We start from the raw sequence: 15,881 nt of genomic DNA on the forward strand, positions 1-15,881 counted from the left end.
CCATGAAAATTAGTGACCTGGAGGCCATTGCCAATAAGAAACGAAATACTCCTCCTCTGGGATGCTGCCAGAAAGCTGGTGTCTGGCCATATACAGGTGCTTCTCACAAAATCAGAGTATCATCAAAAAGTGAATTTATTTCAGTTCTTCAATACAAAAAGTGAAACTCCTACATTATATAGAGTCATTACAAACAGAGTGATCTATTTCATGTATTTATTACTGTTAATGTTGAGGATTATGGCTTACAGCCAATGGAAACCCAAAAGTCATTATCTCAGTAAATTAGAACACTTTATAACACCAGCTTGCAAAATGATTTTAAAATCCAAAATGTTGGCCTACTGAAATGTACGTATGTTCAGTAAATGCACTTAATACTTGGTCGGGGCATCAATTACAGCATCAATGCGGCGTGGCATGGAGGCAATTAGCCTGTGGTGCTGCTGAGGTGTTATGGAAGCCCAGGTTGCTTTGGTAGCAGCCTTAACCCTGCTGTTCTGTTGGTCAAAAATGACCGACTTTGAACTTCAATATTCTTTAAAATATTCAAGATGCGGCTCTGAAACCCGTGGCCGACCGACCCATCCTCATTTAAGTCAATCAACCACAAGTTTCAGAACCGCATCTTGAACACCCCAAAAAATACCAAAGTTCAAAATAGGTCTCCCCAGACCGAACAGAACAGCAGGGTTAAGCTCGTCTGCATTGTTGCATCTGGTGTCTCTCATCTTCCTCTTGACAATACCCCATAGATTCTCTATGGGGTTAAGGTCAGGCGAGTTTGCTGGCCAATCAAGCACAGTAATACTGTTGTTTGCAAACCAGGTATTGGTACTTTTGGCAGTGTGGACAGGTGCCAAGTCCTGCTGGAGAAAGACATTTCCATCTCCAAAAAGCTTGTTGACAGATGGAAGCATAAAGTGCTCTAAAATTTCCTGGTAGACGGCTGCACTGACTTTGGTGTTGATAAAACACAGTGGACCTAGACCAGCAGGTGACATGGCTCCCGAACCATCACTGATTGTGGAACCTTCACAGTAGACCTCAAGCAGCTTGGATTGTGGCCTCTCCACTCTTCCTCCAGGCTCTGGGACCTTGACTTCCAAATGAAATGCAAAATTTACTTTCAACTGAAAACATCTTGGACCACTGAGAACAGTCCAGTTCTTTTTCTCCTTGGCCCAGGTAAGACGTTTCTGGCAATGTCTATTGGTCATGAGCATGGACAAATCTGAACTAATTATCTTTCCTCCATTTCGCATACCCTCCCTACCTGATCTATCTATCACAATAAATGAAATCACACTTTCCTCTGTCCCAATAATCCGCTGCCTCGGAGTAACCCTCGAGTCTGCCCAGTCCTTCAAACCGTACATCCAAGCTCTCAACACCTCCTGTCGCCTCCAGCTCAAAAATATTTCCAGAATTCGTCCTTTCCTCAACCCTCACTCTACCAAAATGCTTGTACATGCCCTAATCATCTCCCACCTCAACTACTGCAACATCCTCCTCTGTGGCCTACCTTCTAACACTCTCGCATCCCTCCAGTCTGTCCTTAACTCTGCTGCCCGACTAATTAATCTCTCTCCTCGCTACACTCCTGCTTCCCCTCTTTGCAAATCCCTTCACTGGCTCCCAACTTCCCAGCGTATCCAGTTTAAACTACTAACACTGACCTACAAAGCAATCCATAACCTTTCTCCTCCGTATATTTCCAAACTAATCTCTCAATATCTTCCCTCACGTAATCTCCGGTCCTCCCAAGACCTCCTTCTCTCCTCCACGCTTATTCGCTCCTCACCCTATCGCATCCAAGACTTCCCCGAATATCCGCCATCATCTGGAATTCGGTGCCCCAACACCTCCGGTTATCCACCACATTTGGATCCTTCAAACGGAACCTAAAAAACCCATCTCTTCAAAGAAGACTACAACCTGTAATGACCACACGTGTTATGACCTGGTGGTTAGGAGCACCCGGAATGACCTGATAGTTAAACCTCATACAGGACGAGCTCTGGGATGTGGGAGCTCTGCTGACCGCAAGCCCTAATCCTATCACACACACTAGAAATAGCCGTGGAGCGCTCCTGACCAGACCTATGCGCCTCGTCACAGCCTAAGAACTATCTAGCCCTAGAGATAGAAAATAAAGCCTACCTTGCCTCAGAGAAATTCCCCAAAGGTAAAGGAAGCCCCCCTAATATATTGACTGTGAGTAAAGATGAAAGTCACAAACGCAGAAATGAAACAGGTTTCAGCAAAGGGAGGCCAGACTTACTAAATAGACAGAGGATAGGAAAGGTAACTTTGCGATCAGCACAAAAACCTACAAAAGACCACGCAGAGTGTGCAAAAAAGACCTCCACACCGACTCACGGTGCGGAGGGGCCACTCTGCATCCCAGAGCTTCCAGCTAGCAAGACAAAATCATGAAAACCAGCTGGACAAGAAAACAATGAACAAATAATGACTATCAGGAACTTAGCTTCTGCAGGAGAAGGCAGGTCACCAGAGAGATCCAGGAGCGAACTGAACCAATGCAAAAACATTGACAGCTGACATGGAGCAACGATCTGAGAGGAGTTAAATAGAGCAGTCAACCAAAGGATAAACCACGTCACCTGTGTAAGGAACCTCAGAAGCAGCAGCTTCACTCACAGCCACCAGAGGGAGCCCATAGACAGAACCCGCCGAAGTACCACTCACGACCACAGGAGGGAGTTCGACAACAGAATTCACAACACACACGACCACCTCAACACCATCGGAGATACTGCAACCCTCAACCTACTGTCTCCTTCCCCATAATCCTGTAGAATGTAAGGCTTGGTTCACATTGCGTTCCCCCAGTCCGTTAGACGGACTACGTTACACCGCGGCATAACGTAGTCCGCTAGCGCCGCCATTGACTCCAATGTCGGACACATCGCTAGCGCACACCCACAATGGGCGTTCGCTAGCCATGTGCCGTCATTGAGTGACAGACCCTGAGACGCGGGCTGCAGCGTTTCCGGGTCCGTCACTGCTAGCGCAGATAGAGCATCTGCTAGCTCTATCTGTGCTAGCGATGTGCCAAAGTCGGCACTTGCGTTACAGCAGCCCGTTTAACGTATGTGTTGAACGGGCTGCTGTAACGCAGTGTGAACCTAGCCTAAGCCTGCAAGGGCAGGGTCCTCTTCCCTCTGTATCAGTCTGTCATTGTTAGTTGGTTTACTGTAAGTGATATTTGTATTTTGATGTAACCCCGTCTAATGTGCAGCACCATGGAATTAATGGTGCTATATAAATATTATTATTATTATTAATGAGTGGCTTGACACAAGGAATGTGACACTTGTAGCCCATGTCCTAGATACGTCTGTGTGTGGTGGCTCTTGAGGCAATCACTCCACAGCAACTCCAGCAGCAGTCCACTCCTTGTCAATCTCCCCCAAATTTTTGAAAGGCCTTTTCTTAATCCTTTCAAGGCTGTGGTTATCCCGATTACTTGTGCACCTTTTTCTACCACACTTCTTCCTTCCACTCAACCTTCCATTAATATGCTTGGATACAGAACTGTGTGAACAGCCAGCTTCTTTAGCAATGACCTTTTGTGGCTTACCCTCCTTGTGGAGTGTGTCAATGGCTGCCTTCTGGACATGTGTCAAGTCAGCAGTCTTCCCCATGATTGTGGAGTTACTGAAACAGACTAAGGAACCTTTTTAAACACTTAGGAAGCCTTTGCAGGTGTTTTTTTGTTAATCTAATTTACTGAGATCATGACTATTGGGTTTTCATTGGCTGTAAGCCATAATCATCAACATTAGCAGAAATAAACACTTGAAATAGATCACTCTGTGTGTAATGACTATAAATAATATATGAGTTTCACTTTTTGTATTGAAGAACTGAAATAAATTCACTTTTTTGATGATAATCTAATTTTGTGATAAGCAACTGTATCTCGTGTATAACAACCAGAGGAGCAGCAGGTTATAACAACCAGGGGAGCAGCAGGTTACAACAGCCATAGAGACTCTCAAGTTCTAGAGATACTGGTCATGAATGGTTAAACAATCCTGTAAAGGCAAGAGTCAGTAAAAGGGACATTTTGTGGTGAATTCGATGAGACCAATTATTTATTGGAAACAGCAGAGAGTTTGGAAATGTTGCTAATAAACTGAATTTATAATTGGGAGGAATTATGATCGCAACTGTAAATACGGTAATAAAATAATTTAAAAGAAAACAAAAAAAAATAACTAAACAAATAAAAAAACGTAAATAATTCAACATATAATGAAAAGATAAAGTCAAAGACAAAAAAGGGAAATATAACAAAAACAACAAGCACCTGATTTAGAAAATCTTTGAACCCCACAGTGAGCACTATTAATATTCGGCACACACCCTTACACCTGCCTTGCGGCCGCTGACAGACATAGTCCAGTTTAGGAGTCCCTTGTGCCCATTTTTTGCCACTGTAAATCTGTATCGCAGAATGTTTATTTTACCCAAATTCGCCTCTTACTACACCTGGAATAACAGAATTAGTGGGAATAGGATCCTATAACGGTTTTACTGCACTTGGCACCTACGAGGACACATGGGGGGGGATTAAATTTTGTGAGAGTTTTATATCACATGTGTGTTCCAGATTTTGGAATGGCGGCAGAACCTGGAATTCTGGGATTTGTAGTGTAAAGGCCCCGTCACACATAGCAACGCTTGAGCGATTCCGACAACGATACGACCTGTCAGGGATCGCTCAAGCGTCGCTATGTGGTCGCTGGTGAGATGTCACACAGTGCGATCTCCCCAACGACGCAGCAGCGATGCGGCGAACTGTAGCGACCTGTAGAACGATGCTATTTCATGATGATTCAATGGGACGTCCTGTCAGCGAGGTCGTTGGTAAGGTGTCAAACACAGCGATGTGTGCTACCCAGCGGGACCTCAACGATCAAAAAATGGCCCAGGCCATTCCGACACGACCAGCGATCTCACAGCAGGGGCCTGATCACTGCTACGTGTCACACATAGCGAGATCGCTACTGAGATCGCTGTTGCGTCACAAAACTTGTGACTCAGCAGCGATCTCGCTAGCGATCTCGCTGTGTGTGACGGGGGCTTTAGAATGTTGGAAAGGAAACGCTTCTGGAGTAATTGTTAATTTTTACAGCTCCAAGTCAATCCGCTCGTATAATGAAATTACTGGAAATGAACTGACCCGTATATATATAAAAAATGGAAATTGGAAGTGCACACTTAAAAAATCCAATATTGCTACAAAGCCTCAGATACAAAACATCCAACTTTTCCAAAAAAAAAAAAAAAAATATATATATATATATATATATATAAATAGAAAAAGTTAAGGGGCTTAAAAAAATCAAAATAAAGTTTTAAAAATCTATAAAAAAAAATAAGCAAAATATACAAATAAACATAATCAGCATAATCAACATTCCATATGATAAATGCCAGACAGAAGTCCTCACTCAGATCCATCCGCTAAAAAAATAAGTTACAGGTCTCAGAGAAAGGCGACAAATCTTTTTTTTTTTTTCTTCAAATTTTCAATTAAAAAAAACGATAGAAGTTTGGCTTCGGAATAGTTGTACTGATGAATCATGTTACCTGGATATTTATACCATACAGTGAATACTGGGAAAACAAAACTCAAAAAAATGGTGGAATTGTTGGGGGGTTATTTTCCAGTATTTTACATTTTGAATTTTCTGCACATTTTATGGTGAAATGAATGTTGTCATTGTCCTGCAAAAAAACAAGAACTCATATGGAAAAATAAAAAAAAGTTATGGAAGAATGAGTAGAAAAAGTAAAAGCACCAAAGTGAAAATTAAACACTTTGTAAAGGAGTAGAAACATTCCCGGGTGAGTGTCATAAAATTGTCTGACAACCAATGTGGTCACCAAAATGGCTCCCATGAATTGTCACTGAAGCTTTCACAGAAGAGTCCTGAGTGGCTGACTCTGCCTGGAGATTTCATGGGAATGTGCAGGAGACTGGGAAAACTGGGCGACAACACAACTTTAGTGCTTGTCATACTGGTGTTCACCCAGTTTACCCAGAAAATGCTGTAACATGATGGAAGAGGATGAGAAATTCATTAGTAAATGTTATATTGGAGAGTAGAGAGGAATACTGCAGGTGCCGGCTCTGTTTGTCCAAAAAGATGGCGGTGACTGTACGTCGGTGAGCTCCGGTGATGCAGGACAGTTGTCTTTTATGACCGCGTTCACATATTCAGTATTTTACATCAGTATTTGTAGCCAAAACCAGGAGTGGTAATAATACAGAAGTGGTGACGTGTTTCTATTATACTTTTCCTCTGATTGTAAGACAAAACCAGGAGACAATCAAATACTGAGGTAAAATGCTGAGGTAAAATACTGAGGTAAAATACTGACCACATACTGGCCGTATGAACGTGGCCTTTATAAAATATCTAGAACGTGATCTCTGCTGTCTCTGCGGAGATCTCTTTCCTTCTTTTTTTGCTAATCTTTATCCGCCTGCTGAAATTCCCCACAATCCAGGATTTGCACAGCGCGCCTCACTTGACCCTCATTTTGCTCGGTCTATCTGTCATGGCGCCTGCACAATTCCTGAGATTAGAGGCTGAGCTCTTCTCAGACGCAGGATGCGCTCATTAAAGCGGCACTGAATGCCTTCTAGGAAGCGTCGCCTGCCAGGACAGAGAATAAATCCGGCTAACGAGGCCATGGGTCGGCTCCGCGACTCGCGGGGCGTCACCATCACCTGTGTCATTGGCACCCCGCCGTTATCTCCGCCAGCTGGAAGAAAACATTTTATAACTGGAGGTTTATCCAACTTTATATAAGATCTCGCCTGTTGTACTCGGCCGCCATACTCTGAGCAAATGGAATAACTTCGACACGACACCATTCACCCTCCCAATGTCACGGCCATCCGACCTCTGCAGATCTTCCACAATTCTGAACAGTTGGCGTGAAAATGGATCTGCTGATAACATGCATCAGTCTGGAATCCATAGATACATTGTTTCATCCATTGGGTTATAAAGTAATCTCTCTTTGTACAGTGGCCCTCTAACAATGGGGAATGCACCTGGGCCCTTGTGCCTGATGGGGCCCGAAGGCCCTTCTGTTACATAAGAAGCCTCCAGTACTATGAACGGCAGGTGGGGGTCCTGGGACAGATTTTGCATTGAGCCCAGAATGTTCAATCTAATTTTCATCCCCTTTAATCACCCAATGATGGTGGGTGAGGGGCGCCGGATCGCTCTCTGCGCTCCGCGGTGTGTCTCGCTCTCGGCTGCAGCAGGTTTTATGTTGTTATCCTCGATAATATCACAAAACACACCACGAGACAGACGCCGGGAGCTCGCTAATCTCATGCAATATTGATTCCTTCATGTAATTATCCATAGTTTACGGATAGAGTCACAGAAAATGTGACTGTGGGAAGACGATCCTGCGGGAAAAGCAACAAAGTATCAAATAAATAATGAATAAAGAACAATAGAGATACATAAATATACACACTGAGGATACACAGGAGCGGGGGGCAGGAGCTGTGCCCAGGACCACCAAACCCTACCAACTTCTTCTCTTCACACAGCCACCTGCCTGTGCCCCCTATTAATCAATAGCTGGATACAATAGGGCCATACACCTCTGGTGCGAGGTGGTCCCACTGGCACTGCCTTCATGCCCCTTCCATTTAGCTCATGCAAAAGCAGTAAATACCTGGCATTAGATGCCGAAAAAGTGGAAAGGGATTGTCTAGGACGGACATATTGAGGTTAGTGGGGGGCCGACACCTTGCATAGCCAGTCAGCCAGCAGATAGCACTAAGCCAGGTACCAAGCTTCACCCCGTACATCGCTTAGTAGCCGCTGCTGAATAACGCACTTTGTGTCGGACCCCCATCGGTCTCATATAGATCACCTGTAATACAGATAGGTCATCCACTAACATATGGACAATCCCTTTAATGGAGGGAAAAACAGGCTAAAATCCTGTACAGTCTGCATACATCTCACAGCTGAGAGTTTGCTACAGTGTATCCACTGTGATCAACATACACCAACAGCACCAATCTCTCTTCTGATGCTTTGTTACAATGTATCAACTGGGACTGGATTCAGTTGTTGCAAATTCCCAGCTGTGAGTAGTATAAGGCTATGTGCTCACATTGCGAATTTTTGTGCGGATTTTTCCGCTCAGTTATTGAAAAATCCACAGGTTAAAAGCGCTGCGTTTTACCTGCAGATTACCTGTGGATTTACCGCGGATTACCAGCATTTTTTTGTGTATGGATTTCACCTGTGTATTCCTATTGGAGGAGGAGGTGGTGTAAAACGCTGCGGAATCCGCACAAAGAATAGACATGCTGCGGAAAATACAACGCAGCAGATCCGCAGCCAAATCCACAACGTGTGCACATAGCTTAGGTCTGTACATGATTTTCAGCCACTGACAGCAAGCAGACATATAATGTCACCGAGTACGGTACATTGTCAGGAGTCAGTGTTGAGGGTCTGAGCCCCCTTTTCCCTTGCAGATGCCTCCTTGATTTCCCAGGTTAAGGCGCTGCCAGTGACTAAGCACAAATAAACACGCGGGGGGGGTTATTTATGCTCTATATCACAAGTGCCAGCGAGAACTGCAGATTTAAACAACTAAATTGAAGAGAAAATAAGCCCCCGTCCGCCGGCCGGTCACAACTGACGGTTTTAATAGGACGTCTGAGCGATCCGCTCCCACCAGCTCAGGCATCGTCTTATGTTTCAGGGTACAGTACTGTAAAATGTCAGAACATGGAGGCGAGCGAGGCCGCCGGCTGACAGGCAGATTGACAGTTAATGGGTCATGTTTGCTAACATTTTAGGTAGTAGAAAGTAATTATAATGACCCCATCAATCCCGAATCCGATAATGCTGCCGACTGAAAGATTGAAAGTTTATATATAAGATCCCAAGATAAGAAAGGAACATTCTGCTAGATACAAAGTGCAAAAAAAGAGGCCGACGTACAAGGAAAGACAGGAAGACATCCAGATAGTGACTGCAAGGCTCTCTACTATCAATATGTCGGACAGACAGTGACGCAGACACGGTGTGCGCAGAGATGTCTATAAACTTTAACTCTACGAAACACAAACTGCATTTCTGCCATATAATAACACGAAGGTACTTAGTACACAATATTGGCCAATTCCTGTGTGCCCACCAGTCACGACAAGGTGACCTTTATTGATGGAACTCTAACCTTCAGACATGCTAATTTGTGCACAAAGCACCTTCATTATATAAATCTAGTCTGTACGGCAGATCTCATACATTCAGTGATTACATGTTGGCACATACAGCGGGACGCTGCACTCTACTATATATGCACAGAACTGTGCAACCGTTAAGGAAGAAATGCTGCCAAGTCCGAAGATTCATATAAAGAAGGATCAATAGTTTATTTTTATCAATTAACGTGATCCCAAACAGATGGGAGGATGTGAGATCAGGGAGTCGCCCAGATCACCACCCCCTGGATATTGGCTGGATGTTGAGGGTCGTTGTCCAGCTGCAAAATAAATTTGGAGCCAATCAGACGCCTATTGTTGATATTAGATGATGGCTCAGTGTCTCTTGGATCGCTCAGCATTGAGGACACCACTAACCCCCCCTCTATTTACTCAAATGCCGCCTCAAACCTGTAGGACCCTGTGCCGTGCGTCACTGCTCCCGCAGACCCTCATTATTGTGCCACCCTCCAGCTCTTCTGGAAGAAGCTGCTTCTGATACCACATTTTACTCCTCAGTCCAGAGACCTGCTGACATTTTTCTGCACCTCAGTCCTTTGCTCTTTGCTTTTGTGTAGAGTTGAGTTGCCTGTTCTTGTTTCCATTTGAAAGGTCTTGGTGCCCATTTCTGGCCAGACTTATGGTTGTAGCCGTTCCCTCTGGTTTCTGACAGTTTTGAGTTGATGGCACTGCTGGACATCTTATTTGAAGGGGAAGAAGCATGATGTGTCTTTCATCTGTTGCACTAAGTTTCCTTGATTTCCTTGGCCGCCCAGAGTCTACGGTCCTCAAATGTTTCTAATGTCTTGATCTCCATCAGAAATCCTGAGACCCCAATCTACTGTGAAATCCTTGCTTGGAAGAGACCTTGCTGATGCAGTATAACTACCTGGTGTCTTGTTGCAGTTTCACCATGGTGTATGACATGAATCTGTCTTCCACAACCTCACCTTTGTAGTAAAGTTTGGCTGCACCCCACCCAGTTTTACACCTCCCACACAGCTGTTTCTGTTTTATCACCTGTTTGGTATTATTGGTTACTCTGCTGTATTTTTTATACTCCTAAGTAAACCTTTTGCACAGCGCTGTATATATTACAGTGACAGCATCATTCTGCCTGGAGGGGCTAGAGGATAACGAGGCAGATAGGTCATTGGGGTCAGAGCCCAGAAAAAAACGAAAACTCATCTCACATAAATATAAAGATCTGCAGAATGAAAAAAACAAACATCTGAGCTAGAAAAAGGAGGAATATACATGTGGTATATACTATCAGTGTCCCCTAGGGCCACAGGAACACTGAGCCTTGTGCTTATGCTCCTGGGGGCCACAGCAGCACAGAGGAGCTGTCAGCATCAGGATGTTGAGGAGAGAAGGATGCTCAAGTCAGGCGGTCATGTCATCTCAGGACTGGGAATAAAGGACATAAATCCTCTAAATAACATAACCCCTCTCTCCCCAGCGTGAAAGGCTGATAACAGGGAGTAATAGATTGCAGTCTCCTGTCCTAGAGTCGTCTCTCCCAGTAATGGCTGATAACAGGGAGTAATAGATTGCAGTCTCCTGTCCTAGAGTCGTCTCTCCCAGTAATGGCTGATAACAGGGAGTAATAGATTGCAGTCTCCTGTCCTACAGTCACCTCCCTCAGTAATGGCTGATAACAGGGAGTAATAGATTGCAGTCTCCTGTCCTAGAGTCGTCTCTCCCAGTAATGGCTGATAACAGGGAGTAATAGATTGCAGTCTCCTGTCCTACAGTCACCTCCCTCAGTAATGGCTGATAACAGGGAGTAATAGATTGCAGTCTCCTGTCCTAGAGTCGTCTCTCCCAGTAATGGCTGATAACAGGGAGTAATAGATTGCAGTCTCCTGTCCTACAGTCACCTCCCTCAGTAATGGCTGATAACAGGGAGTAATAGATTGCAGTCTCCTGTCCTAGAGTCGTCTCTCCCAGTAATGGCTGATAACAGGGAGTAATAGATTGCAGTCTCCTGTCCTAGAGTCGTCTCTCCCAGTAATGGCTGATAACAGGGAGTAATAGATTGCAGTCTCCTGTCCTACAGTCACCTCCCTCAGTAATGGCTGATAACAGGGAGTAATAGATTGCAGTCTCCTGTCCTACAGTCACCTCCCTCAGTAATGGCTGATAACAGGGAGTAATAGATTGCAGTCTCCTGTCCTACAGTCACCTCCCTCAGTAATGGCTGATAACAGGGAGTAATAGATTGCAGTCTCCTGTCCTAGAGTCGTCTCTCCCAGTAATGGCTGATAACAGGGAGTAATAGATTGCAGTCTCCTGTCCTACAGTCACCTCCCTCAGTAATGGCTGATAACAGGGAGTAATAGATTGCAGTCTCCTGTCCTAGAGTCGTCTCTCCCAGTAATGGCTGATAACAGGGAGTAATAGATTGCAGTCTCCTGTCCTACAGTCACCTCCCTCAGTAATGGCTGATAACAGGGAGTAATAGATTGCAGTCTCCTGTCCTAGAGTCGTCTCTCCCAGTAATGGCTGATAACAGGGAGTAATAGATTGCAGTCTCCTGTCCTACAGTCACCTCCCTCAGTAATGGCTGATAACAGGGAGTAATAGATTGCAGTCTCCTGTCCTAGAGTCGTCTCTCCCAGTAATGGCTGATAACAGGGAGTAATAGATTGCAGTCTCCTGTCCTACAGTCACCTCCCTCAGTAATGGCTGATAACAGGGAGTAATAGATTGCAGTCTCCTGTCCTAGAGTCGTCTCTCCCAGTAATGGCTGATAACAGGGAGTAATAGATTGCAGTCTCCTGTCCTAGAGTCGTCTCTCCCAGTAATGGCTGATAACAGGGAGTAATAGATTGCAGTCTCCTGTCCTAGAGTCGTCTCTCCCAGTAATGGCTGATAACAGGGAGTAATAGATTGTAGTCTCCTGTCCTACAGTGAAGCTATGTGCACACGTACAGGTTTTTTTGCGTTTTTTTTGCGTTTTTTCGTGCTAAAAACGCTATAAAAACTCATTAAAAACGCATACATTATGCATTCTATCATTTAGAATGCATTCTGCATGTTTTGTGCACATGGATGCGTTTTTTTCCGCGATTGCGGTATAAAAATGAGCATGTTCATTATTTTTGCGGACTTTCCCGCAATTCTATGCATTTTGGAAAAAACGCACAAAAACGCGTCAAAATCGCGGTAAAAACGCATGCGGATTTCTGGCAGAAATGTCTGGTTTTTGTCAGGAAAATTTCTGCAAGAAATCCTGACGTGTGCACATACCCTCACATAACCCCTCTGTAATGGCTGATAACAGGGAATAATAGCCGGTAATACATTAAGCAAAGTAAATGCAAAACTAGCAATACAGCCCAGTTTAGTGGCCCAAGCCCTGGGAGAGTTGGGGGCCGCTGCGGTTGCTTTCTCTGACGGTTGCGTAACTCTTGTATTTGCAGACAGTTTATATTTCGCCTCCATCTCATTTTCCGGGTGCACCCACATTTCCACGCCCCAAGCAGTTTCACTCCTGTGATCTTGTACAGAGCAGCGTGACTCATCATCAGGACTGGAAGGGAGTCAGTAGTGGGAATCCGAGCACACGTGGTGCATACACACAGCGATGTACTACACTACATGTAACAGTGTGCTATACACAGAGTCTATGCTGGGACATACAGGTGCTTCTCACAAAATAAGAATATCATCAAAAGTTCATTTATTGCAGTTCTTCAATGCAAAAAGTGAAACTCATATTATATAGAGTCATTACAGACAGGATAACCGCAACCTTGAAAGAATTAAGAAAAGGCCATTCAAAAATTTGGGGGAGATTCACAAGTAGTGGACTGCTGCTGGAGTCATTGCTTCAAGAGCCTCCACACACAGACGTATCCAGGACATGGGCTACAAGTGTCACATTTCTTGTGTCAAGCCACTAATGACCAATAGACAACGCCAGAAGCGCCTTACCTGGGCCAAGGAGAAAAAGAACTGGACTGTTCTCAGTGGTCCAAGGTGTTGTTTTCAGATGAAAGTAAATTTTGCATTTCATTTGGAAATCAAGGTCCCAGAGTCTGGAGGAAGAGTGGAGAGGCCACAATCCAAGCTGCTTGAGGTCTAGTGTGAAGCTTCCACAATCAGTGATGGTTTGGGGAGCCATGTCACCTGCTGGTGTAGGTCCACTGTGTTTTATCGAGACCAAAGTCAGCGCAGCCGTCTACCAGGACATTTTAGAGCACTTCATGCTTCCCTCTGACGACAAGCTTTTCGGAGATGGAAATGTAATTCTCCAGCAGGACTTGGCACCTGTCTACACTGCCAAAAGTACCAATACCTGATTTACAAACAACAGTATCACTGTGCTTGATTGGCAACAAACTCACTCGACCTTAACCCTGTAGAGAATCTATGGGATATTGTCAAGAGGAAGATGAGAGACACCAGACCCAACAATGCAGAGGAGCTGAAGGCTGCTATCAAAGCAACCTGGGCTTCCATAACACCTCAGCAGTACCACAGGCTGATCGTCTCCATACCACGCTGCATTGATGCAGTAATTGATGCAAAAGGAGCCCCGACCAAGTATTGAGTGCATTTACTGAACATACATTTCAGTAGGTCAACATTACGGATTTTAAAATTATTTCTCAAGCTGGTGTTATGAAGTATTCTAATTTACTGAGATAATGACTTTTGGGTTTTCATTGGCTGTAAGCCATAATCATCAACATTAACAGAAATTAATCACTGCTTGTAATGACTATATAATATGTGAGTTTCACTTTTTGTATTGAAGAACTGAAATAAATTAACTTTGGATGATATTCTAATTTTGTGAGAAGCACTTGTATATGCCACGTGAAGGAAACAGTCAGCATGCTTGTACCAAAAATGCAGTTATCTGGAGCAGGGTCCTACATGAATATGGAGATTACACTGGAATATCCCAGACTGATGGGATTACAGAAAATAATCTCCCATAATTCCCATCACCGGGTGTAATGGAATAATGTCACCTATTAGGTTGAATCCTAGAGATGGTGGCGGTGTCCGGGCTCAGAAATACTGACTGCTTTCCTGGGCTGATGGCTGCTGCCCCTATCGCTGTCCGCACAAAATAATTGCATCAACCAATCTAGTGCCTTGTAAGGGGCTTCGACCTAACCAAAAATCATTACTTTATTGTCCACATCCAACCCTCTCTAGCTCCTATAAAGCCAGAGCTGTCAATCAATGAAGTGGAGGGAGGAGATAAAGACAAAAGAAGTAAGTGGGAAGGTGCTCAGTCACGCCCAAGATGCACAAAGCAGCTTATTAGCATATTCAAATTTAAAAAAAAAAAACATTTCTGGCAAATGAAAACTATAAAAGCAGTAAATGTCACTGAGTAAGAGAGTGACCAGCCTCTAGACCGGCATTAAAGGGGACTTGTTCTGTCTTCAGGGGCGCTCCGCTCCTCAGCCTCCCAGCCGGGGGCGGTGCGGTGCAGATGACTGACAGTTTGGACCAGCGGCATGGATGCACTCAATGCAGCAGCGGAGGAGTGCGATGACAGCAATGTGGCAGCTTCTGGGCAGCGCTGGCAAGCTATATAGCAAAGTATTTGTAAGCACTGCACTCCAAACATATATGTTACCTCTGTCAGACTGCAGCGGTGGTCGACAACAGAGGTAACATGCCATAAACTATAGAATGAAAAAGGTCAATTCCAAAGTAGCTTCTTTTTGCAATTTTTCCCTTTGAAGAAAATGAGAAGACCCCTTTAATATTGGGGAATGTTTGCCCCCTCTGCCAGTGATTATTCTGCTCATCGTCACATTAATACTGTCTGATGGCCGCTCATCAGCCGTTCCCTCTCCCAGCATGTCTCAGGAATATTCCCTATGTTGCCCGCTCATAGGCGGCTTGCTGGTTTCTTTAGATTCCGGAATGTTCTTTTTTTCTGGCGGTTTATAGACTCCTCACTCTCATTAATATTCCTGGTAATCTGATTTTCATAAACATTCCTCTGACAGCACTTCACACTGGAATCCAACAAGCCGACAATGGATGACACTACAGTATGTAAGTCTCTAGTCCGCGACCCAATTACACGCTCGCTACCGTTCACCCATTCTGCAAGACACTGAAGGAGATGGCCGAGCAATTGTTATATCAGCAGTTTTCTTATACCTTCTGAACATCATCGCCAAATTATCCCTTAATGGGTCATTCCGGCCACTATTACTGCTGGTACGTCCAGAGAACTGGTGACCCCAATAACGAGAACGGGGTGAACAGAGGGGAGGACACTGACACGGGCACTCTACGCATAGCTGATCCTATAGATCCAATCTATCAGCAGACATTTGCCCCCACTATAATGTAGGGACGGAGTTGCTGATTCCAGTGATGAGTCTCTTACTGGGCTGTTTCCAGTAGTTTTGATACAATCATTGTTTTATCAGGAGATGATCACCAGAGGACTAGTGAATGTCCCAGAAATACATACATAAGAAATATACTGTGTCTGTCTCTATATATACGCATAATATGCAGTATGACACCTATTACACCTTCCTTACTTCAACTCTCATGATGCTTAGACAAGTAATGTATCTACTATTTAATATGT

At 44.4% G+C, this 15,881-nt stretch overlaps 1 protein-coding gene across 3 annotated transcripts in view; it reads right to left on the minus strand.

Moving 5' to 3' along the window:
* CLMN (calmin) overlaps positions 1–15,881 on the minus strand; it is a 136,651-nt gene that overhangs the window by 37,189 nt on the left and 83,581 nt on the right. The window lies entirely within an intron of this gene.

This window comes from Ranitomeya imitator, chromosome 1 (assembly GCF_032444005.1).
Source record: "Ranitomeya imitator isolate aRanImi1 chromosome 1, aRanImi1.pri, whole genome shotgun sequence".
NCBI lineage: Eukaryota > Metazoa > Chordata > Amphibia > Anura > Dendrobatidae > Ranitomeya > Ranitomeya imitator.